The sequence below is a fragment of the Dromiciops gliroides genome, chromosome 1 (genome assembly GCF_019393635.1).
Source record: "Dromiciops gliroides isolate mDroGli1 chromosome 1, mDroGli1.pri, whole genome shotgun sequence".
In the NCBI taxonomy this organism is placed as follows: domain Eukaryota; kingdom Metazoa; phylum Chordata; class Mammalia; order Microbiotheria; family Microbiotheriidae; genus Dromiciops; species Dromiciops gliroides.
Window position 1 is genome coordinate 309,014,687 of NC_057861.1, and position 26,925 is coordinate 309,041,611.

At 38.0% G+C, this 26,925-nt stretch overlaps 1 protein-coding gene across 5 annotated transcripts in view; it reads right to left on the reverse strand.

Moving 5' to 3' along the window:
- Positions 1 to 26,925, reverse strand: part of RAB27B (RAB27B, member RAS oncogene family) — a 223,370-nt gene that overhangs the window by 167,583 nt on the left and 28,862 nt on the right. The window lies entirely within an intron of this gene.

Here is a 26,925-nt window from a genome sequence, read left to right on the forward strand (position 1 = left end):
TCAAAGGTATGCAGTATGACTGATGTTATCTTTACTTAAAATGTGAATACAGATCTTGGATAAGGGAGTGACTCACAGGATCATGACCTAAGCTAGAAGGGCCCTCAAGCCATCCAGTTCAACCTCCTTTTATAGGTGAAAAAACTGAGGTCCATTTGCCTAAGGTAACAAAGGTAGTAAAGATTAGAAGTAGATTTGAACCCAGGTCCTTTGACTCTAAGGTCAATTCTCTTTAGCCAGAGTTGGGGGCACAGTAAAGAAACATGGATGACAGAAGTAGGATCCCAAAATGTCTTGACGAGCCAGAAGAGTGAACTGAATAACATGAGGAAATTTAATAGAGGTGAATATAAACTACTATGCTTATATATAAAAAACACCCACAATTGAACAAATATAAATTGGAGCTGACATGGTCAGAAAGCAGGTTATGTGAAAAGAACTGAGGGATTTTAATAGGAAGCAAATTCAACATGAATCATCAGTATGACAGAGAAGCCAAATGAAATAACATGACCTTATTTGCACTAGGAGAAGTATAGTCAGTGTACATAGAGAAGGAAATTATAAACTATCACAGAAATGCATATTAGAAATTGTCATTAAAGGAACTAGGAATGTTTAGTAAGGACCATGAATGCTGTGTTCTAATATGGAAAAGGGTGTCATATGGAAGGCGTACAAGCCTTGTTCTGCTGGGCCTGATAGAATAGAACTAGCTAGTACTTAAGGAAGAACCCTTGATCTCAACATAAAGTAAACCTCCCAATCAGAGTCAGAGAGATCCAAAAGTGCAATGGACCCTCTGGGAAGGCTGGTGGTTTCCCCAGTAATTGGAGGTCTTTGAGCAGAGGCCAATTGACTCCTTCCTTGACCTGTTCACATATGTATTGAATGAGCTGGCCTCTGAGGGCTCTTTGAGCTCAAAAAGAATGAGTCTGTATGACTGACATGCTCAGGGAAGCTAGAATTCCACATATGTCTCCTTCTTGCATTGGTTTATCTGTCCACCCTCTGTGATTACATAATGGGTGGACCACAGTTCCAGGCATGTGTGCCTCTCTTACCTGCTCTGGAAGGAACAGCATAATTTCTTCCTGTTAGCTGGTTAGTCAACAAAGATTTATTAAATACTTACTAAGTCCCAGGCATGGTGCTAAATACTGAGATACAAATAAAGGCAAAAAACTTGCTTCTTGCCCTTAAGCATGTGCAAGGTAACTGTAAGGTAATCTTAGAGGGAAGGTGCTAGCAGTGGGTGAAGAGAGGCTGGGAAAGGCCTCCTGCCCTTTTGATTACATGGTAAAGGTCTCCCCTGCTATTTATTCATTCCTCTCCCCTCCTTTCTCGAATCTGAATTGCATCAATAGCTTTTGTGACAAGGGAGAGGCAGTGGCTCTGAATCAGGCACAAGATTCTGGTGGGCAGGCCAGAACCAGAGCTTAGGCCCATCACACCCTCTGTGAGAAGGAAAGGTGCTACCTGGGGCTACTCCTTCCCAGCATAGGGAACCTGTCCCAAGAGAAGTGGAAACATTTCCAAGGAGGGCTGTGGAAGGGAGCTGAGAACCCAACACTGCCATGGAGAGGGAATGCATGTTCTGTAACACATCCATGTGCTCCATGACTAATCTTTAACTCAATTCATCGAACATTTATTAAGGGCCTACTTGTGCACCATGCATGGTGCAGCATGAATGAGATGGATATTTTGGCTATAATAAATACATTTTAACCATCTAGCTACATTGGGAATGAATGAAATATTCTGGGAGATTTCCCATGATTTTAATTCTCTAATGTTTAGCTGTCTTGCCTCCTCGACTGTACTCTACAGTTGTACTCAGTAATAACTTTGTCACTTTATATTTCTGGAGCCTCAGTTTTCCCCACTGATGAAATGAAGATATTGGGCCACATGATATTATGCTGTCCCTTACAGATCACATAGTCCCTTACAGTTTTAAATATAAGATGGTCTGTGCCTATTATTATTTTCTCATATAATAGTAAAGTTTCTGACAGTGAAAAAGCATACTGGAATTTATTCTCCTTATTAATAGAGGCTTGAGAGGCTGTGTGGTATAGTGAATAGAGGCCCAGCCTTGGATTTCAAGTGCTGTCCTCTCACACACAGTGACTCTGATGCCAGAAAAGTCACTTAAACATCTTAGTGCCCTCAAACCACTCTCTAAGAATATAGATTTCAAAGCAGTTGCTGATCTGTATTGGTTGAAGGAGCTTTCTCACTGGGAGCTCCCCAAACTGAAAACATACATCTGGTACAAGAAAAATCAATAGTGCTATTACTATAATTTAAGTCAACTTTAACCATTTACCGAGTTCTGGATATTTATAAATGAAACTTTGTCAAAGTGGAACTTGCCTGGATCCATTAAAGAAACTTGAAGCATCAAAAGAAAACATCCATTTTTAATGGTCCTCTGGTGCCAAATATTGGCAAAATGGTCTACCTTTGAAGTCTCACTATTGATTTCATCCTATGGTATATTTCGTGAATTGTCTATGATCACTTTTAAAAGTAGGAGAAAGGAACAATATTGCAGCTGTCTGAATGTACACCCAAGGTATCTGTTTTAAGATTAAAGAGCACACATTTCTTCTATATCTATATTCGGCCCAATTATTATTGATTCCCTAAATGAGATTTTTTTACAATGTTCATTTTGCTGTGTGATCATTATCAACAGCAGCTCTGACAGCTGTAACTTGAGGGATTCCTAGAAAGGCAGCAAGTTAAGGACAGGGTGCCAAAGAGGTGGCTGAAAGTGAATGAGGAAATAAAACATTATTACCTTTTGGCAAAAGAGAATGGAAATCATCAAAAATGCCGGAATTAAGGAAAGTCGGGTGCTAAGTTACTGAATTCTTGTAAGAAGAGAATAGAAACATTAGGCATATAATTATACTGCTCTGTGCCATTTTCAGAAAGCTAGGTGCAATAATGAACTGAATAGAGATGAGGAAAATGTCTGTTTAATCTAGAAACCATAGATCTACATTAAGTAGAATGAAAGCTTATGAATTTTGAGTAACTGGAGGTAAGGCTAACTTATTTTTTAATTTTTAATTTTTAATTTTTTTTTTTGGCGAGGCAATTGGGGTTGTGACTTGCCCAGGGTCACACAGCTAGTAAGTGACAAGTGTCTGAGTTCGGATTTGAACTCAGGTCCTCCTGAATCCAGGGCCAGTGCTCTATCAGCTGCGCCACCTAGCTGCCCCGAGATAAGGCTAACTTAGGTTGGGATGGATTGAGTTGAGATTGTTGCTTGGAAGAATCAGGGTATAGTAGGTAAAGTGTTGGTTGAGTAATCTTATATTCAAATCCTACATTTGTTCTATGAATGAATAAAAATTATAAGGCACTTAATATGTGCTAAGCACTGGAAACACAAATAGAAAAATAAGATAGTCTGTACTCTCAAAAAATTTCTGTTCTTTCTGTTTTCTTTTACAACATGACTAATATGGAAATATGCTTTGCATGACTGCACATGTACGACCTATATCAAATTGTTTATCATCTCAGGGAGGGGGGAGAAGAGGGAAGGAAGAAGAGGATTTGGAACTCAAGATTTAAAAAAGACTAATTTTAAAAATAGGTTTTTTACATGTAATTAGAAAAAAAGTATTCAATCTAAAAAAAATTATCACCCCAAACCAAAAAAATCCAAACAAACAAACAGAAATGTTTCCATTCTAATGGAGTGGGGAAGAAAACATATATAGGAGAGTTCAGCTGCAAGTCACAAGAAAAAGTCCTAGGGTCTTTAGGGTATAGTGGCAAAGTTCATTATAATTCCTCTTCTATATAAAGGCCGCATAACCCTTGGCAAGTAAGTTAACCTCTCAGCCTTCCTGGCAACTTGTTAAGATTTCAATTGCAGATCCACATTGATGAAAGGAATTCCTTCCACCAATAAGACTCTATGTCTGTACTTTTTCTTCCCACCTAAAAAAATCATGTTTTTGCATAATCTTAATATTTTAATGAAAATTAATTTAATGTACATACAACAAAAGACCCAAATAACAATTTCCTTCATTCAATCATCAGATAGTGACTCAGAAAAATCTTTAGGTAGCTTATTTAAAAATGAGGAGTGATTTATAATTTTACTTGGACCTGTGATTTCATTGTTATATGCAACTCACTGTATCAATGCAATAGTGGTGCTTGCTTTGCAGTGTGTAGTCATAGATAGAGGATAAGTGACTTGTCCAAGGTCAAACAGCCTATATATGTTTATAGGTAGGATTTTAATTTCAGTTCTTTATTCACTATAATCTGCTTTCTAATTTGTAATCAACACTTTTTCCTTGGAATGGCCATTTGCAAAGTATTTGAAACTACCTAAAATGGTCCATTCCCTTTAGTTTATACTACTAATTTCCAACATTTGTGAAATAAGGACTTCCATACAGTTGATGCTTAAATGGCTGCAAAGTCTAAATTAGAAACAACGCTTTAGATTTAAGGTTTACCAAATAGTTTTCCTACAACAATCCCACAGGTTAGGCAGCAGAAGCATTATTAGCTCCATTTTATAGATGAAGAAACAGAGGTTGAGAGAATTTAAATGCTTGGTCCAGCCTCCCACAGCTAGCCAGTGTTAGTACCAGGTTGTAAACACATCTCCTGACACCAAGTCTAGTACTTTTTTCCCCATGATACTACACTTCCTCTCAAAAAAGAGCACAAATCAATTTGAGTTAATGTTTTTTTTTTGTTTTTTTTTTTTTTTTTTACGGTAGAAGCTAAAATAGTTTTACCTGCTTTCTTGAGTTATGGTCAAGGCATTTTCTTGGTTCAGTAACCAGCAATGTTACATAAATGTGAACTGTCAGGACTTAAACAATAGTCCAGACTTAGAGATAGACAGCTATTATCCCTCAGGGTGAAGAATTATCTGCTAAATACAGAAAACCTACTGAACACTAGCAGAATAAAAAGAATAATGTCAAAGACCAAAATGTTTTCCACTTAGAAAGAAACAAAGCACAGCTATAATAAAGGAATCCTTTCATTTGCCCACATGTGGAAACAATACTGCAGGGAACTGGTAGCTGCCCTGGGCCTCTCCCTTTTCTTTAAAGCAGCATCTTTCCCCATTCCTTAGAGCAATAGACACATCTCACTAAATATATTTGCTTTCATCCTATCCCTCTCCTTCCTATTTTATCCAAATTCCTTGAAAAAGATGTCTGGGGGCAGCTAGGTGGCACAGTGGATAGAGCACCGGCCCTGGATTCAGGAGGACCTGAGTTCAAATCTGGACTCAGCCACTTGACACTTAACTAGCTGCATGACCTTGGGCAAGTCACTTAACTCCAATTGCCTCATCAAAAAACAAAAAACAAAAAAGAAAAAAAGAAAAAGATGTCTGTATATGCATTGCTTCTCCTTCCTCTCTTCTCACTCCTTAACCCTTTGCAGTCTGCTTCCAGTGTCATCAATGGACTGACACTTCTTTCTCCAAAGTTACCAATGATCTAATTGTTCTTGTTTTCATTTAATTTAATTTTCAATTCCAAATCCTCTCTCTCTTCCCCCTACCCCACCCATTGAAAAAGCAAGAAAAACAAAATCTAGTACAAAATGTGTAAAAATGCAAAGCAAACAATGATCTATTAATTACCTAATATGATTATCTTTTCTCAATCCTCATCCTTTTCAACCTTTCTGCTTCATTTGACACCATTAACCATCCTCTCCTCTTGGATAATCTCTCCTTTAGTAACACTCTTCTCTCCTGGTTGTTCTCCTAGCTATGTGACCACTGCTTTTTAATCTCCTTTGCTGGTTTATCCTCTGTATTATTCCCAATTGTTTGTGTTCCCTAAGGTTCTGTGCTATGACCTCTTCACTTCTCCCTCTCTGTCTCTCTCTCCTCTCTGTCTCTCTCTCTTTCATCAGTTCCCATGGATGCAATTTTCATCTCTATGTAGATGACTCCCAAAGCTATGTATCCAACCCTAGGTTTTCTCTCCAAGCTTCAGTTCCAGATCACCCAACTACCTTTTGGACATTTCAAATTGTGAGTCTCAGAGACACTTCACATTCCTCATGTCCCAAATTGAACTCATCTTTCCCTATACATTCCTAACTTCATTTCTTTCAAAGGTGCCACCATCCTTCTAATCTCCCAGGTTCATAATTATAGCATTTTCCTGGACTCTTCACTTTCCCACATCCCACATATCCAAGCAGTTGCCAAATTTTTTCAATTTCTACCTTCATCACAATTTCTCTTGTATCTACTCCCTTCTCTCTGCTCATATAGCTACCACCTTAGTTTGGGTCCTCAACACTTTTTATTCAGATTATTGCTTAGATAATTGGTCTGCCTACCTCAAACCTCCAGTACACCCTTCACCCTATCACCAAATAATCTTCCTTATGCATAGATCTGATTTATTTGTTCAGTGCCATACCAATCAAACTACCAAAGAATTATTTTATAGAGCTAGAAAAAATAACAAAATTCATCTGGAAGAAGAAAAGCTCAAGAATATTAAGGGAATCAATGAAAAAAATGTGAAGGAAGGCAGCCTAGCTGTACCTGATTTCAAATTATATTACAAAGTGGTAATCATTAAAATAATCTGATACCTGCTAAGCAATACAATGGTGGATCATTAGGTACACAATACATAGTAGTAAATGAGCACAGTAATATATTGTTTGATAAACTGAAAGATCAAACTCTGGGGACAGGAACTTACTATCTGACAGTATTGCTGGGGACACTGCAAACAATTTGGCAGAAACTAGGTATAAACCAACATCTCACATGATATATCAAGATAAGGTCAAAATGGGCACATGATTTAGATATAATGGGTGTTATCATAATCAAATTAGGGGAGCATGGAAAATATTGCTTTTCAGATCTATGGTGAAGGGAAGAATTTGTGATCAAACAAGAGAAAGGATCATGGGAAGTAAAATGAATAATTTTTTTAAAGGATTGAAGAATTTTATGATCAAAGAAAGCATTTGTTTCATTGACAAACTAAATAACAGAAAGACAAACACATGTAATGTTTTTATATCCTTGAATAATTTTTAATACATTAAATTAAAAAGGGTTTGCACAAACAAAACCAATGTAAGCAAGATTAGAAGGAAAGCAGGAAACTGGAAAAAATTACAGCAAGCTTCTCTGATAAAGGTCTCATTTCTCAAATGTATAGGGAACTGAGTCAAATTTATGAAAATAAAATCTATTTCCCAATTGCTAAATGGTCAAAATATGAATGGGGAGTTTTCAGAAGAAGAAATCAAAGCTATCTATAGGCATATAAAAAAATGTTCTAAATTACCATAGATTAGAGAAATGAAAATTAAAAGAACTCTGGGGTATTACTTCATACCTATCATTAAATCAGCTAACATGATAGAAAAAGAAAACAACAAATGCTGGAGGGGATGTGGACAAATTGGGACACTGATGCACTGTTGGTGGAGTTGTGAACTGGTCTAACCATTATGGTAACAATTTGGAAGTATACCAAGATCTATATAACTCTACGTGTCCTTTGACCCTAGTATTACCATTACTAGATCTGTATCCCAGAGATTAAAGAACAAGGAAAAGGTTCTATATGCAAAAAATATTCATAGCAGCTTTTTTCGTGGTGGCAAAGAATTGGAAATTGAGAGGATGCTTATCAACTGGGGAATGGTTGAACAAGTTGTGGTGTATGATTGTGATGGAATACTATTGTGTTCTAAGAAAGGACAAGCAGGATAGTTTCAGGAAAATCTAGGAAGACTTATATGAATTGAAAAAGTCAAGTGAGCAGAATCAGAATGCTGCACACAATAAAGTACAACAGCAAAATCGTAAGAATGATCAAGTGTGGAAGACTTAGTTACTGTGACCAATAGCAATGATCCAAGACAATTCAGAAGGACTCACGATGAAAAATACTATCTACCTCCAGAGAGAAAACTGATGAAGTTTGAGTACAAATTAAAGTACATTTTTTTTTACTTTCTTTACTTTTGCTTTTGTTTTTTTTTTGCAACATATTTAATATGGAAATATGTTTTGTATGATTTCACACATGTAATTGATATATTGCTTGCCTTCTCACTGGTTGGGGGAGGGACTAGAGAGAGAGAGAGAGAGAGAGAATTCAGAAGTCAACATTTTAAAAAAATGAATGTGAGGGGCAGCTAGGTAGCGCAGTGGATAGAGCACCAGCCCTGGAGTCAGGAGGACCTGAGTTCAAATCTGGCCTCAGACACTTGCCAACTTACTAGCTGTGTGACTCTGGGCAAGTCACTTAACCCCAATTGCCTCACCAACAACAAAACCAAAAAAATGAATGTGAAATATAAATCAATAATAAATTTTATTTTTTTTTGAATTTTTTTTTTGTTTTTGGTTTGGTTTTGGTTTTTTTGCGGGGCAGTGGGGGTTCAGTGACTTGCCCAAGGTCACACAGCTAGTAAGTGTCAAGTGTCTGAGGCCGGATTTGAACTCAGATACTCCTGAATCCAGGGCTGATGCTTTATCCACTGCGCCACCTAGCTGCCCCCAATAATAAATTTTATTTTAAAAAGCAGAGATCTAATCATATGGCTACTCAACCAGCTTCAGTCATTTCTTATTATCTTTAAACTTCTTTTTAGCTTTTATAGGCTATTCCTAACCCAGTCCCATGCTATCTTTCCAGCCTCATTGATCTTATTGTATAATCTGTGATCCAGCCAAACTGACCTTTGCTCTGTTCCTTACACATGAGATTCCCTCTCCCATCTTCATGCCTTTGACTGGCCTGGAGTACTCCATTAACTCTGCCTCAAAGAGGCATTCTTCCTTTAAGATGTACCTCAAGTGCCATCTTTTATACAAAGCTTTTCCTGATTCCTTCTGAAGGTGAGTATCCTCCCTCTCACACCACCTCGTATTTCACTTCTTTGTATTTATTTGTATTTATTACTTCATGTTTATATTATTATTTATTAATATGCTTATAATTTCATCCAGAATATAAGCTCACTACAATCAAGGAGACTGTCATTCTTTGTACTCATATTCCCAGTACCTAGCATGGTGCCTGCACATAGTAGACACATAATTAAAAACTGTGGATTGATTGATTATTTGATTAAAGATTCCCCAGTCAGACATAGAGTTCTTATGCCTATGAGAGGTGGGAGAAGATATTCCTGCTTGAATGGAGAAATTAGACTGTATATTCTTCAGAGTTCCTTTAATGCAGAGGTTCCCCAGTTTTTTCAGTTCCTGAATCCCTTGCTTTTTAATAACCCTTTTTTTATTCTCCACTTGATACAAAAGGAAATAAATTCTAGAGTTTACTATATATATACACATATAAATAAAGAGTATGTCATTTTTCATAAACAAAATTTCAGTATTAACACTTTCAGTACCATGAAGTTGTTAAATGTTTAACAGAATTAGTCAAATAAATTAGTTAGACCCTCAATTCTTTTTTTCTTGCCAACCCACAGTTTTAATCTTGGTAGAGTTGTTTGTTTTTTAAAGAGATACATACATATATGTTCCTCTAGCTTGTTTCTTGCTTGAAGGTGATAGAGAATAAGACTGAGAATCCTGATTCACAGAAATAAGTTGTTATAAATGGAATTAAAGACATGCATATTTAGTAAGAATGTGATGATTTCCCAAGAATACATAAGCATTTTGTAACTTCTTTGACTGGAAATCAATTTGGAGTTTCTGATTATTGTGGTGATTAAGTTAGCTCCTTTTTTTACTAGGTAGTTATAACTGAATTTTTTTTCTAGCTCAGTATGAAAAAAAAGTTCCATATCTGCACCTCATTCATTTCATTTTGGTCATGAAGAAGCATTCCTTCAACTCTCAAGTTTCTCAGATGCACTCTGATGCTTGCTCCCTTCCTTATCTGCTCTGGCCTCCTCACCATTCTTTTTCTAACCCATAATTTTTTTTTTCTACACTCACATTGCTATTTTTGGAATATTTCAACAAAATAATATAATTGTTTGCCAAATATTTCTCACACCCCCATAACAAATTTCTTGCACCCCCTGGATTACAGATACAGTTTGGGAACTCTTGCTTTAAACTCCTTGATCCTCTGAACTAGACAGCATCATGTCAATGAGACACAAATCTGCATATAAAGTAAAAGGGACAGGCTTCCTGACCTGGTGGAACTAAAATAGCCTTTATGATTCTCTAGCAGATAGGGACAGTACATGTGATTTCACTGGTAAGGGGAATTCCCAAAAGAGGAAACTTCCTTTACTGATGCAGGTCAGCATCTTGTCTTCAGTGCAGAATCTTGGAAAGTTGCCTAGATTCAACAGAGATGTGAAACTTGTTTCCTGGAGCCAGAAAACTTGACAACGCAGCCTGAACCCCATTAAAATGTAATTGTGATATCTTTAACAAAATAATAACACAGATAATGTTAACTTGTGGTATTTTAAGTCAATATGTGGCCCACAGAGACCCATTTCTATTTGAGATTGACACTGCAGACCTACTGAGATGTTAAGTTACTTACCTAGGGTCACAAAGTCAATATGTGTCAGTGGTGGTACTTGGACACACACCTTCCTGGTTGTAAAATCAGTTTTCTATCTACTTTGCTACCTTGTCTCTCTAAAAGTACATGATTAGTAAAAATGTCCTTAAGACTTCATGTTTGATAGTAGTGCCCATTGATATATGAATAAGGTAATCATTAATTAATGTATGTTACTAAAATTACATTATTTTATTGACTTCGTGGTATGCAATTTGATCTTCAAAAGTAATAGTGATTTAATATTGCTATGGAAATGGCTAAGGGTTCATTTTGTCTGCTGGCTTTCTTGGTAGGAAGAGTGTATAGGTATAATTAGAGGGGTGGTGGGAAAGGACCCCAGAAATATCTTCCCTCTTTAGTACCAAAATTCTCAAATTATCCTCTACTTTTGGGTTAAGGAATGGAAAGTACTATCAAAATACAAATGAATCTGAGGATAAACTATTGAGCTATTATCAGCCATTAGTGTTTTAGATGAAATTAACTGATAAGAATAACAGGGTTCAGGTAATCCCACTAACAGAATGGAAAGAGTGGAAAAGAGGACAATTAGCCACTTTTGTTTTTGTTTTTTTTACTTGTTTTTTTCTCTCTCTCGGTTTTTATCTGTCTCTCTGTCCCTGTGTGTCTCTGTTTCTCTGTCTGTCTGTCTGTCTCTGTCTGTCTCTGCCTCTCTCTCTCTCTCTCTGCCCCTTTCTCTCTCTTCGAGGAGGAAATGAGTGAAGGGGGTAGATGGAGAGGGAACTCAAAGGAATGAACAAGTGGCACTACCTGATAGGACAGGTTTTTGTGGGGTGCTGTAATGGAAAGGCAGGACACAAAAGGAACCAGCATGAGAGCACTGATATCTTAATGGTGTATCCAAAACCAAAGAGAGAAAGATTTCTTCTCTCATTAGAGAGCTGAAAACAACCTACCCACTTGTTTTGGACAGGTTTGGCATTATGTAACTATCATGAAAGTATTTCTAAGGTTTAAAACATACACATGTTACAGAAAAGAAATAATTACTAACTGCCACTGGTCTAATTGGCTCAAAATACAAGTTTATTTCATCGTATTTAAAGGACTGCTGAGTGTGGACATTGTTAACACTGATATATGGCAAGGCATTCACCCAAGCCAGTTTTGCTTTTTGCCCATATTTCTGGTCAGGGCCAAAGGTACATTGCTGTACTGTGCTAACTCCATTGCCACTTTCCCATGCCCTAAAACCTCCAAATAATTAGCAATATCTGGAATGTACTAAAGAACCTTAATCTCCCTTCTACTCAGGGCTCTATAGGACTAAGGTCAGCTGGCCTAAAGTGGCACTTGGATAACGATCATGAGTGATGGGAGGCAGTGGATAAAGCAGGGGCCCTGGATTCAGGAGGACCCGAGTTCAAATTTGGCCCCATACACTTACTAGCTCTGTGACTATTGCCAGAAAGAGAGAGAGAGACAGACAGACAGACAGACAGACAGACAGACAGACACTAGAAAGTGTTCTAGCCCTGCTCTGTTTAGGATTGTTAATATGAATGTATGAATCACCTGGATTTGATGGGGCTGCCTTATAATCAAAAGCATTTTTTATGAAACCTTAGGTTAATAGGAGCAAAGTGTCCTTCAACTGAACTCCAAACTGAACCTAGGTAGCTAGCAGATAAAAGTCCCTACCCTCAGGATAGTAAGTCCTTATCTTATGGGGACATCTCAGCATCTTCATCCTTGCCAAACCCTTTTTTGGAATCCTATAATCTTATCATTATGCTTCTGTATTTCCTCCATACTTGTTATAACTGAAATTGTTAAATTGCTTTTGCTTCTGGGTTGATTCATACCATTAAAACTGATAACTCTCTATAACCAGTGAGCAAAGAAACCTTAAATACCCTTAGAAAGAGGGAGTTTCTGAGCCCCCTTCTTAGGAAGGGGTCTCCACATGATCATGTTCCTTTCTTCTTTGGACAGAATAAATTGGCATTACTTTTTTTTCTGTCTATTTCTGATCTGGTTTTTCCTGTAGGAGAAATTATGAAAAATAATTTCTCTAATTTAATCTGGTTTTGTCCTGTAGGAGACATGTTCTCTGATCTGATATTTTTGTTGTTGGAGATATTATAAAATTAGTTTCTCTGATCTGTTTATTAACTAATTTTTTGTTGCAGGAGACAGGCAGATAAAAACTATTTTAAATTTTAAACAGGATTAATGAACATGGGTCCCTAAATATACAATGTACAGTGTGTGTGTGTGTGTGTGTGTGTGTGTGTGTTGGTCTGTCAGGGCAGGGGAGGGGCAAGTGGGGAGAGGTGGAAAAGGGAAGATGAAGAGATTGGTTTGTTACTGATATAAAATTTTCCTTTTCATCCAGATATAAAGAAGACATGTGCCTGGGTGAAGGACAGAATGTAGGAAGGGAAGTAGAGGAAATTCTTTCTCCTATAAGGTAATAAGTTTTTATAGAGTACTTACTATGTGTGCAGTATTGTGTTAAGTACCACAAGGGTGACACAAAAGGACAAATCACAGCCTCTGCCTTTAGAGAGTTTTTTTTTGGGGGGGAAGATAAGACATAAAACAACTAGAAAATAAAATAAGACTATATAGAACCCAAAAATGCAATAGTATGGCTGAGATGTCAAACACAAATAGAAATAGATCCCTGGGGACTGCATATTGACTTTAAAAACCCACAATTTAACATTATCTGTGTTGTATTGTATTTTAATTTATTTTGTTAAACATTTCCCAATTATATTTTAATCTGTTCTGGCTGCACTTGGGAGTCTGCTAGCCTTGAGTTTGTCTTTTCTGGCACAGTCAATCAGTACTATAGAAGACAATGGAAGGGAGGGACCCGTGTAGGCTGGCGTACTCAAGGAAAGCTCCCTGGTAAAAACAGGTAGAATTTGAACTTGGCCTTGAAGGAGAGCAAGGATTTGGATCACCTCCATTATTTCCCATTAATTCTACCTCTACAATATCTATTGCACCCACTCTCTCCCTTCCAGTCCCACTGCTACCACCCTAATATGTCCTTATTACCTCTCACCTGGGCCGCATGGATAATTTTCCAAATGATTTCCCTGACTCCCCTATCACCTGACTCTAATTCATCTCCAGCACCACTACCAGAGTCATCTTCCCAAACTGGCCTTGCCCTGCTAAAAATCTACCTACTGAATAAGGTGAAAGCTTAGAATTCCAAGGGCCATCCATTGCCACTCTTACCTTGCTGCTCCCCTTCTTGTAATTTATCTTCTAGTCCAGGGGTTCTTTAACTTTGAGGGATCATGGAGCCCTTTGGCAATCTGGGGAAGCCTATGGACTCCTCAGAATAAGACTTTTAAATGGATAAAATTGAATGCATAATTATGAAGGAAACCAATTATATTAAAAAAAAATAAGTTCAGGGGGCAGTTAGGTGGCACAGTGGATAAAGCACTGGCCCTGGATTCAGGAATACCTGAGTTCAAATTTGGCTTCAGACACTTGACACTTACTAGCTGTGTGACCCTGGGCAAGTCACTTAACCCGCATTGTCCCGCAAACAAAACAAAAACAAAAACAAAAAACAAAAAACTGAAAAATAAGTTCAAGAGCCTTGGGTTCAGAATCCCTGAGCCAATTTGTTTACTATTTCCTAAGGTCATGTCATCTCCTATGCCTCAAATGCCTGCTCTACTTAGCTTCCAGCTCTCTCTCTCTCTCTCTCTCTCTCACACACACACACACACACACACACACACACACACACACACACACACGCACACACGCACACACACACGCACACACACGCACGCACTCCTATCTCCATCTATTGAAATGCTTCCTCTCATTCAAGGCCTAGCTCAAGTGTTTTCTCCCTAGGCCCTTTGATTCCCAAAGAAAACACACAATCTCTCCCTCCTTTGAACTCTCATAACAACTTGTACCTCTGCTGTACAGTTTCTGTATCTCTAGTACCATGCATAAGCTCTGGTCTTTGAATCAGGAGACCTGGGTTTGAATCCCAACTTGGCTACTTGCTAGTTATGTGAGTAGGGGCAGGTCTCTGAGCTTCCTTTTCTCATCTGTAAAATCAACAAAATGATACCTCTGTTGCCTACCACCCAGTAACTTGTGAGGAAAAGTAATTTGTCAACTGTAAAGGGTTATGTTCCCACCATTTTGCTTTATGTGTTCCCATTTGTATTATAATTCTTTGTTTATGTAACCCCTGTTTCAAGGCCCATTGGGAGGGGACTCTGTTCTTATTGGTGGAGACAAAGACCCAGCCCTTTGTGAGGGGCTCAGCAGAGTGGGTGAGAAGCATGAGAACTTTCACCAGTCCTTTTCTAGACTCATTAAGGTTCAAATCTTCTTTGTGTGTCCAGTCACTTTGGTTTCTCCTGGCTTCACATTTTGAGAGAGAAGATTGAAGAGACCAATCCCACTTCAGGAAAACTCTGGGAATTTCTGAGAGGAGGGATAATCTCCATCATGTCCCTATCCCCACCTTGCTACTCTAAAGACTTCAGGGAATCTCTCCTTGGGTGTGATATAGGACGTTTTTCTTGGTTGATCTGAGTGACCTTCCTCCCAATGGGAGAATGCCTTCATTCTGTATTGTCTCCTATGTGTACCACCTCTGATTTCTGTTTTGCTATGATTTGGGTAAATGTACTTTGCTATTTGTTATGTGTGCTCATTGTGTACAAGTATACTTTGTTTTATCATGCTTTGCCTTATTGCACTTCACACATATTGTGATTTTTACAAATTGAAGGTGTGTGGCAACCCTATGTCGAGCAAATCTATGGGGACCATTTTTCCAACAGCATGAGCTCACATTCTGTCTCTGCCTCACATTTTGGTAATTCACAGTATTTCAAAGTATTTCATTATTATTATATTTGTTATCAGTGATCTTTGATGTTAGTGTTATATTTGGGGTGCCACAAACTGCACCAATATAAGATGGTGAACTTAATCGGTAAATGTTGCATGTGTTCTAACTGCTCCACCGACCTGCTGTTTCCCCCCTTCGGGCCTCCATATTCCCAGAAATACAAACCAAATCAAAAGCAGGACGATTCATATCCCTACAATGACCTCTAAGTGTTCAAGTAAAAGGAAGATTCAATCAACAGAGCAAGCTTCATTTTTCTAGTTTAAGAAACTTCCACAGCCAGTCCAGCCCAACCACCACCCTGATGAGCCAGCAGCCAGCAACATCAAGGCAAGACCCTCTACCAGCAAAAAGATTATGACTCACTGAAGGTTCCTGATGATTGTTAGCGTTTTTTAGCAATAAAATATTTTAATTAAGTTACGTGCATATTTTTAGACATAATACTATTGTACCCTTAATAGACTACAGTATGGTGTAAACATGACTTTTATACGTACTGGGAAACCCCAAAATTCATATGACTGACTTTATTATGGTGGTGTGGACCCAAACCCACAATATCTCTAAGGTATGTATGCCAGTATTAGGTGGGAAAGGGGTCAGGACTTGTATATACAGCTTGGAGTCCCCCTACCCCCAGGGATGACAAAACAATCAGAAGATAGATGAACCAAGCACATCCCCAGACTAATAATATTTAAGGATGGATAGATAGATAGATAGATAGATAGATAGATAGATAGATAGATAGATAGATAGATAGATAGATAGATAGATAGATAGATAGGTGATAGACAGATGATAAATAGATGATGATAGATGATAGATTGATAGAAGATAGATAGATGATAGATAGATAGATAGATAGATAGATAGATAGATAAGTAGGTAGGTAGGTAGATGGTAAGTAGACAGACTGAGAGATGATAGAGGGATAGATAGAAACACAAATACATAGATATAGATACGTAGATATCTATAAATATACTCCTATCCTGGTACTGCTTCTATCTGAGCAGAGGTAAGCAGTGACTGATTCTAACTTCCTGCTTCCCCTCCTGGGGGGAGAAGAGGCTGGAGCTGTCTGTTGTACCTCCCTTCCAGACACACAACAGTTCTCTCTACACTTCATCTCCTTCCCTACACGTGGGGCTCTTTATCATTACATGTATATTTCTTCTCTGCTGGATGTGAAGTTATAAAAGAGTCATAGGCTTAGAGCTGGAAATGACCACAGAGGCCAACTAGTCCAAGCCCCTTAGTTTATAGAAAATGAGCCTGAGGCCAATTGACTTGCCCATAGTTTCAAAGGCACTAAGTGTTAGAGGCAGAATTTGAACCCAGGTCTTTTGACTCCAGAGTAAGGGCCCTTTCCATTGTATCATGCTGTCTCCCCTTGAATATACAAGGAATTCAATATGTATTTGTTGAAGTGAATTGAGTAACTCCGACTCAATATTGTTATAAGCTTGCTAATGTTCCCAAGGAACTGAGAAGCAGCAAAGCATCCCAGGGAGTGGAGACTTGATGGTTCAGGGAACTTCATTAGCATGGAGGTATATGCAAACTACTAGAAAGACTTCTGCTGTTTTGTGGATTTGAGCCTTCCTTACAGCTCCTGGGTATACACAGCATAGGTATAATGACACCTGATTTTTCACTGACAATAATTATTCTTTTGTGTGCTGAATATCTAGTTCCTATTGGGTTGTTCTTCAGAACCATGATTAATTGACTCATAGAAATTTTGGTATCAAAGGCTTACACCAACAAACTACTTTTCAGTTTAGCCCAGTCTAGAGTTGTAGGTCTCACATGGTGTCTAGGCATTTCCTAGTTGGCACAGGATCTACTACTTTCCAAACCATTGCATTTACCAGATTTCAGGAGCAATGGACACTGAGAGGTGACTAAAAGGATAAGAGATGGCACATTGTTCCTGGACATCTCTTTTGATCAATAAAATGGCCAATCTGATCCCTTAATCAGTGTGTTCCCTGCTGTTATATTCTTTGGCTCAGTTTCTGATACCCAGAAAGCCTATCAACTCAATCAATAAAAAACAGCACAATCAGCATGTAACTGACACATGGAGACTATTAGAGAAGACAGCTTCAAGGGATGGAATGCCCATTTGGGGAAAAGAGTGAGTTGAACAAAGGAAGGGACCCAATGAGAGGGGATGACAATCTTGCAACCAAACCATTCACCTTGGCAAGAATGGCTACTTTGTGGGTTTTCATCAATTCTAGTGCTAGGGTATCTATAGAAAGTCATTCCCTCTCTCCATGGACAAAATTCTAATTCCAGAAGAAAAGCATTTTAACTGGTCTCCCTGACTCCATTCTCACTCTTTTCTAATTCAAAATTCACAAAGCTGCCAAAATAATCTTGCTGAGGAATGTTTGACTCCATGATTTCTTTGCTCAAAAACCTTGACCATAAGATAAATCCAACTTGGTTTAATCCAAGAAGTATTTATTAAGCATCTACAATGAGCTATGCATTGGAACACTGGAGCTGGAAATATAAAGAAGACAGGAATTAGAGTTCCTACCCTCAAGGAGCTTACATTTGGGGGGGGGGAGGGAAAACATGTACATAGATATGCAAATACAAAAGAAATACAAATTAGAGAATGATAACTGGGGGGAATTCAGAAAATCCCTTTTATAATAGCACTTCATAGATCATAGATTCAGAGTTGGAAGAGACCTTTAAGGTCATCAAGTCCAATCTCTCTCTCTCTCTCTCTCTCTCTCTCTCTCTCTCTCTCTCTCTCTCTCTCTCTCTCTCTCTTTTGGCTGGGCACTGGGGGTTAAGTGACTTGCCTAGGGTCACACAGCTAGTAAATGTCAAGTGTCTGAGTCTGGATTTGAACTCAGGCCCTCTTGAATCCAGGGCTGGTGCTTTATCCACTGTGCCACCTAGCTGCCCCCAATCTCCTTATTTTATAGAAAACAGAAAATTTAGGCTTGGAGAGTTTAAGTGACTTGGCCAGGGTTCCAAAGGCCTGAGATGGTACTTAAACCCAGGCATTCCTGACCACAGTGCTCCATCCATTAGGGAAGTAGGGGTTCTAATATACTGAGGAAAAAAATGTTCCAGACAGCTGTGTGTAGAAAGGCATATGGGCAGGAGATGTAATACTGTGTGTTAGGAACAGAAAAGTAGGGCAGTTTGCCTGTAGCCTGGAATGAGTGAGAGCAAAAATGAGAAGTTGTTCTAGAAATATAATTGGAGCCAGATTGTGAAGGGATTTAGATGGCAAACAGAGTAGATATATTTGATCACACAGACAATAGAGAGTGAATGAAGCTTCTTGAGAAGGGAAGTGACACAGTCCAACCTGGGCTTTAGGAATATCCATTTGGCAGATCTGTGGAGGATGGATTAGAAAAGAGAGAGGCTTGATGCATGGAGAACTATAGGGAAGTTGTTTAGATAGTAGACAAGCAGTGGTGAGGGCATGCATTAGGATTATTGTGGTATGGATGAAATGAAGGGAATGGATATGAGGGATACTGGGGAGGCAAAACTGACAAGGCTTGGGGACTGATTGGATATGGGGGAAAATGCTAGATAAAATATTTGTTAAATGCTTATTATTTGCTAGGCACCTTGTTAAGCACTGGGAATACCAATGTAAGCAAAAAGATAATCCCTGCCCTAATGAAGCATGCATTCTAATTGGGGGGCAGGAATGACAAAACATAAAAGGGAGGGGCAGGGAAATTGGAGAGGTGGTCTGGGTTTTAAAGTAGATGATGGTTAGTATGGGTATTTCTTCAAATAGATGTTTAGAGAAAGTTCACCACTTGGAGGAAGAGGCCACTGAATAGAGACCTTGCTAAGGAGAAGGAGATCACTGGAGCAGAGGTGAAAAAGTGGGCAGGGGTTTCATGAGCTTGTCCCAGTATGAATAACACATGATGGCTACCATGGGTGCCAGGGAAGAGTCGATAATGACTATGGGTTTCTGAACCTAAGCCACTGAAAGAATAGAAGTGTTTTCACCAGAAAGAGGGAAATAAAGAGGAGGGGGTGGGTTTTGAAGGAAAAAAAATGTGTTCTGTTTTGGACATGTGAGTTTGAGATGCCTATGGGATAATTCCTGTGGCGATACTCAGCAAGCAGTTAGAGATGTGGTCTGGGAACTCAGGGGAGAGATAAGGACTAGAGGAGGTAGTAGATTTAGGAGTCATACAAACTCTTTAGTTGGTCAAGTATTGTTTTCTACCATCAGTCTGCAGTCTAGGTAGCTTTAGTTCACATTACTCCCATTCATTGTGCAACCACACTGTGTCCTGCCTCCATGTATTTTGCACAGGTTGGTTTGCACTCTCTTCTCATCTCAACATTTCAGAATCTTTCTCTCTCTTCAAAGTTCAGCTCTAAAAAGCATTTCTGATCACCCTAACTAAAAGTATGCTTTCCCTCTGACATTTTTCTATAGCATATTACCTGCATCTTTCCTTTACCTCCATGATTTGTCACCTTGTATTATACTTAGTTATTCACATGTTGGCCCTCCTGTCCCAGCATTCCCAGAATTCCTGCTGTGTTGTTCCCCCAATCAGTAGACTATAGGTCCCTTAAGTACAGTGACTGGCATTTCTTGCCTTTCTGTCCCCAGTTAAGTAGTATATAGAGAATCTTGCATTTATTAGTAAACAGATATTTAGTAAATGTTTGTCGAATTAAATAGAAGAGATAAGAATAGAGGTTCAGTGCTATAAGAAATGCCAAGCAGAATGACTTCAGAAAAACCTGGAAAGACTCATATGAACTGATGTATAGTGAAGTGAGCAGAACCAGGAGAACATTATGCACAGTGACAGCATTATTGTCCTATGAGCAATTGTGAATGACTTAATTACTCTCAGCAGTACAAATATCCAAGACAATCCCAAAGGACTAATGATGAAGCATACTATCCACCTCCAGAGAAAGAACTGATATTGACTGAACACAGACTGAAGCATGCTATTTTAGGCTTTCTCTTTTTTTTACTTGAGTCTTTTTATGTAAAATGCTTGCAACCTTGGGTAGGGGGAGAGTAGGGAGGAAGGGAATGAGAGAGGGATAGGATTTGGAACTCAAAACTTTAAATAAATAAATAAACAAACGAATGAATGAATGAATAACTAAATGCATAAATAAATAGAGCTGAGAATAGAGGTTCAGAAGGAACTTAGACTTGGAGAAGTGATTTTTCAGTGGTACTGTGGTGATAAGGGCAAAGTTGACAAAGTCCAGGATCCTGTACTGAGTTGGGGAACTTCACTTTGAGGACAATTCTAGCAAGGATTGTGGGTGACAACAATGCTACTCTAGGCATCTGGGTGAAAATTTGGGTAATTAATAAAGTGGGTATACTATGATTGAGATGGGGGAAGGGATAGGAGAAGAGAAGCTTCTAGGGAGGGAAAAGATTATTCAATTCTAATCAATTCAATAAACATTATTAGGCACTTAATATGTACAAGGCACTGTGTTAGGTACTTGGAATAGAAAGGACTTAGAATGAAGGACAAACAACAGAAAGGAAGACAAAAGAAAAGAGAAAGAAAAGAAAGAAGGGAGGAAAAGGGGGGAGGGGAGAAGAAAAAGGAACAGGAGAAGAGAGGAAGGAGGGAACAGTAGAAGAAATGAGAGTAGGCCAGGCCAGACAAGGAAAAACAGTTCCCATACCTAAGGAGCTTTCATTCTACGGGGGAAATTTAGAAATGATTGTGATAATTCTGGGGTCATATTTGACATATTGGCCCTAAATACATTGGGGCATTTAAGTCGGGTTTGTAAGTGTTGTATGACACTATGGGGAATAAATAGGTGGGTTTATTGAGAGACCTTTTTCTTCCTTAGGGATAAGTAGTAAAGATGGAGTCAGGTGTTAAAAAACTGGCTCTGCTACTTTGGCAAGACAATATAATCTCTTTGTGTCTCAGTTTTTTCATCCTTAAGGTGGGCAAATAGCACCTCCTGAGAATGACTCACAAGGTTGCAAGGCCCTTTTGACATAATGTGTGTGAAGACACTTTTTAATCATAATCTATAATCTACATTATAGATATATTTTGGTGAAATTGCTTCCCTGAACATAAAGCAATTATCATCTCATTAATTTTCTGTGGGTTAATATTATGTCTCTGCCATTTTGAACCAGGGCCAGCTGTGATTATGATTTATCAATCCACATACCTCCAAACCACAAATAAACTCCATAGACACAACAGTTGTTCACAGCTCCCTCCTGTAGCAGGAGACCATAGAAGAGGCATTGTTCACCTTAGTAGCTGATGAATGTTTCTGTTTTCCAGGGCCCATTTTACATTATCTTTGGTAGGGCCTTGGACAGAAAGCTGATTGTTATGGTACTCCTATTTGGTTTCCATGCAATATCACAACATTCCCGTAAGTAATATTTTAACAAGATCATTACTGCCTGGCATAGTTTTGTTTGGCTGATGAAGCTCTTGTGCATTGAAATGGGGCCATTTCATGTTGTTCACTTTTTAGCAACCACCAAACCAAGACTGAATGCTAAGAAACAATGGGAAATTGTGGCCAATCTGGGGGTTTGTGTTCAATGACACTCACTGAGCATTAATACAGTGAGTTCTGTTGATTTATTGTAATGGTTAACTATAAAGGGGATTCATCCTCTAATAATATCTGAAGACCATCGTTTGTTGGGGTTTTTTTTTGTTTTGTTTTGTTTTTTGCCACCCAATACAGGCTGTAGTTGCTGAGATAACTTGCAGAGTTAGAAAGGAAAGGAAAACCTGGACTCTTTATCATCAGGAAAATTCTTATTCATATGGAAAAGGAGGGCTGCTCCTAGGCAGAATATAAATGTTGTGGCATAGTGAATAGGGAGCCCACCTCAGAGTCAGGAAGACCTGGGTTCAAGTCATGTCTCTAGTACATATTTATCCTGGACAAGTCATTTAATCTCTTTAGGATAAGATGTACAGCCATTTCCCAGAGACACTATTTATTAATAGAACGAATTCTATCATGTCAACAAGTACTTACTAAGTTCTTACTTTGTATTGAACACATAATACTCACCCCGGATATTTCCTCCACCAGTGAAATCAAATATGTGAATCAAAATAATAAAAATTTCTTGCATGTAGTATTTTTAAAATGCTTGCTACATTAGACATTTTTGGTGACAATTTCAGAGCACCATTTTCCTCATCCTGAAAATGGGGATAATAATACTTGCATAAGTATTATGGCATCTCTCATAGGGTTGTTGTGAATAAAGAATTTTGTAAGCCTTAAAGTGCTAGATAATGTGAATTCCATCAAATGATCTCTTCAGTTTAATCATAAAGCATTTGTTGAGCACTCACTGTGTGTTCAACACTGAGCAATACAAAAGAAATCTCTATTTAGTCCTCATTGTTAAGGCCTCTACTTTTTTTTCCCAAGCTAGAGCATCAAGATGCACACACATGAAACAATTAGAGGATTGATATAAGATGGTATTTAATGAAGTGCTAAGTTGTATGAAATCAAGTTCAAGTAGCAAGTTCTTCAACTAGAATTTGGCAGGGGACCTAAAGAGGGATCCAAAAAATAAATGGAAGTTTCATTCTCTGTGCTTGTTGCAAAGCAGTAAATCAAGGTTTAGGATCTTAGACTGCAGTACTAAATACTACCTGGGATGGGATAGGATAACATACCTCAGCGTAGTCATGGAGCTTTCTCCCAGGCCTTCTCACTATTTCTCTGTCTTCCTAAATCATCTTGGTACAGTAGAAACAGCAGTGATTCAGAGGATTTAGAGGATTGATTCTGGTTCTGACTCTTATTATCACTATGGTCTTGGCCAAATGACTTAACCTTCATGGGCCTCCATTTCCTTTTATGTAAATTGAGGTGGTTGGACTAAGAGAAACTGAGTTCCATTCTGTCTTTTTTTTTTGTTTTGTTTTTATTTGTTTTTGTTTTTGTGTGACAATGAGGGTTAAGTGACTTGCCCAGGGTCACACAGCTATTAAGTGTCTGAGGCCGGATTTGAACTCAGGTCCTCCTGAATCCAGGGCTGGTGCTTTATCCACTGCACCACCTAGCTGCCCCCCCCATTCTGTCTTTAGATCTATAACCTTTCTTGAACAACTATGATTATTTATCTAATGACTTCAGTGCTTTAATTTTATTTTACCTGCCTTTATTAGGTGCCCCTTTCCCTCCTTCTTCTTTTCACACCATTTCTTAGAGTCTGGCTATGCCCTTATTTAACCATAATCACTGTGTGACCTGCAATAAAGGCTGACTTCATTGGAGTTTCTGCTGTAATAATAGACATAATAGAGTAAACATCAGTTAGGGAATGGATCAGTTAGGGAAAAAAAAAAACCCACAACTTGTAGAGTGGCAAAAATAAAAACAACTCAATTTATATGGCACTTTAAAGGAATTCAAGGTTCCTTTCCAACAACAAACATGTGAGGTGTGTAGTACAGACATTCTTACAGCATCTTACAAAGAAGTTAGTTTTATGAAAAGTTAAGTGATATGTATAGCCACAAATCAAGTAAGAAGCTGAGGTAGGATTTGCATCCAGGTTTCTTGATTTCAAATTCAGTGTTCTACTAGTGACTATAGCAACTCGTATTTATATAAATTTGCAAAGTGCTTTAGCAGTTCTGTGAGGTGGGTATTCTGGAATTATTATTTCCATTATGCAGATGAGAAAATTGAGGCTTGGAAGGATTAACTGATTTGTGCATTGTCACAGAGCCAGTAGTGCAAGAAGAAAGCTTTGAATACATGTCTTTCTGATACCCAGTCTACCCTATGACATCCTGTCTGTGCCATGAAGAAACATGCAGGAGACAGATGAATCAACAAAGCAATGAGCAGCTCCTAGATCAGTTCATGAGTTTCAGGAATATGTGTGAGAAACAGCGGAATGAAAATGGAAAAGCAATGAAGAAATTCCTGGACCAGTGAAAAATGGGCATGTCTCTTCAATAACATATTACACAGAGCAGAATTCATCTAATTTCAAAGAACTGGATATATAGCCAACATTTTATTTTTTTTCTTTTGGTCCATACTCATGAAGTCATCAGTGCAGTGACCTCCCAGTAGACACTGCCTTCCCTGAGGCAGCTCAGGCATTCCTTTCTGTAACTAACAGTTTTAGAGGCTCCTGGGACATTTAGAGCTTAAGTAATGCCCATGGTCACATAATCAGCATTTGTGAACCCAGTTCTCCCTTTTCTCCACTACTATAGCTTGCTTCTTCTTTGACAAATGGCTAAATAAATTTTGCTCTTTCAATGCAGAGGAATACAAAATGAGAAAAAGAAAAAAAATGGAAATTTCAGGAATTGGGAAAGGCATACTTAGTAATGCTAAGCAAAAATGCAGACAAAGAGTATGCCTACAAATTTAGACAATATAAAAGTATAAGGGGGAGGGAAGGATGACTGGCTAATGGGAATCCTATCAGTTGAGTAGGTATAGTATTCTTTCTGGGAATAACCACAAGGAAGATGAATAAGCCCTGCTCCCTGACTTTGGAATATGCACATATATTCTATTTCTAGTCTCTTTATTATATATCTTCTTGATGGAATGCTGAGCCAGAACTAGAGAATATATACACAAATACATTTTTTAAAAACTGTAGGAAAAAAAGAAGAAAATAGGGATGAGAGGTGAGGCAGGGGGAGGAGGGAAAGATTAGGTTTAGTAACTAGTAAGTTGTTATGCATATTTTATCATCATCATTATGCTAGCCCTTATATAACACTTTAAGGTTTACAAAGAATATTACATGTAAGATGTCATTTAGTACTCACAATAACCTTGTAAGGTAGAGGTTATTATTATCCCATTTTATGTATGAGGAAACTGAGGCTGGGAGAACTTAAATGACTTGTCTAGGGTCATGGAGTTGGTGTCTGAGGAAAGATCTGAATTCAGGTGTTCCTGACTCCAAATTGAGCACTCTATCCCCTATGTCACCTAGCTGCATAGCATCTTGATATTTATTCTTAAAGTAAATAATTGTATGTGTATTTTTATTATTCAAAATTAAATTCATAATATATTATTTAATTAAAAAAAGGAACACAAGTGAAATGTACAACTTTTTCAATTTTCACCTTTACAAGTCATTCTGCATCAGAACATTTGCCTTTATAGAAAAACGTCATTGATTATTATGCTAGTGAAGTAAATGGGCAACAATTCCATTCCAGTTTTAAGTCACTATGTAATTCTAAAGGAATCATCAACTTCAGAGATAGGAAATCAGTTGGAAATATTCTTCTTTTTGCATATAAGCAGAAAGAAGATTGATCAGAATGAATGACCAGTGGTGGTAGGAACTAGCTCTTGAGCTAACAGAAAATATTTCGTGAGTCATTTATATTTTTAGCTCAAAAGCACAATGCTGCTGAAAGTGAGCCAGTCCCTGATGCAAACTCTTGAAAATGGACATCGATGACTCAAAATTGAGAAATTTGTTTAAGTGTAGTGTGCATATGACCAAAGGCCGGACGCAAAGAACGTAGTTAATCAGAAACGTTGACTGGAAATTTTTTAAAAAATCATAGTTGATGACACTGTAGCTTGACACATTGCTCTAGATGAGCTTGTAAAGTTATCATGGAATTATATTAAGCTTTGGGGAACTTTCCTACCTCCCATGGATGGAAATATATAATTACCAATCTCAAGTTTCATGATACTTTAACAGGATTAGGCTTTGGGAAATCCAGGAAAAAAAATCCATTCTTTTAAGATCTTCTAAGAGCTCTTACACATAGACAATTGGGGTAATTATAGCATGTTACTCTTTAGTTATTACTTTTTTCAAAATCATTTTGGGGGAAAATGGGGAAATAGGTAGAGTATATTGGGCTATAGTGAACCACATTTCATACAGATGTAAGAATACCAAAAGCTATCATGTTTTTATTGAACAGGCCACCCACGTTCTCTGCAATGAATCATTGAAGAGCACTGTTTTCCAGTTACCATTTGTTAAAATGCCTATTTCATTCTTTTTCCAACCCCAGAGCAAAACAGGAAGTTTGACTTAAGGGAGTTTAAAAATGTTTTAAAATAAGATCTAATCATTGACTAATTTCTTATCTACGTGAAATGAAATCATTCATTCAAGAATCAATTGAGAAGGGACTCCTCCTAAAATTCAGATCTTTGCCCCAAAGGTCAGAGGTGGGTAGGGCATGGGGTTTGAGGTTACAACAACAACAACAACAACAACAAAGAACAAAAGAAACAACAATAATAGCTAATATTTATTTAACTCTTTATGGTTTTCAAAGCACTTAACTTATGTTGACTCCTTGATCTTCACAACAACCCTGTGAGGCAGGTGCTATTATTCTCCCCCATTTTATCAGATGAAGAATCTGAGGCACAGAGAGGTTAAGTGGTTTGCCTGGGTCACACAGCTAGTAAGTGTTT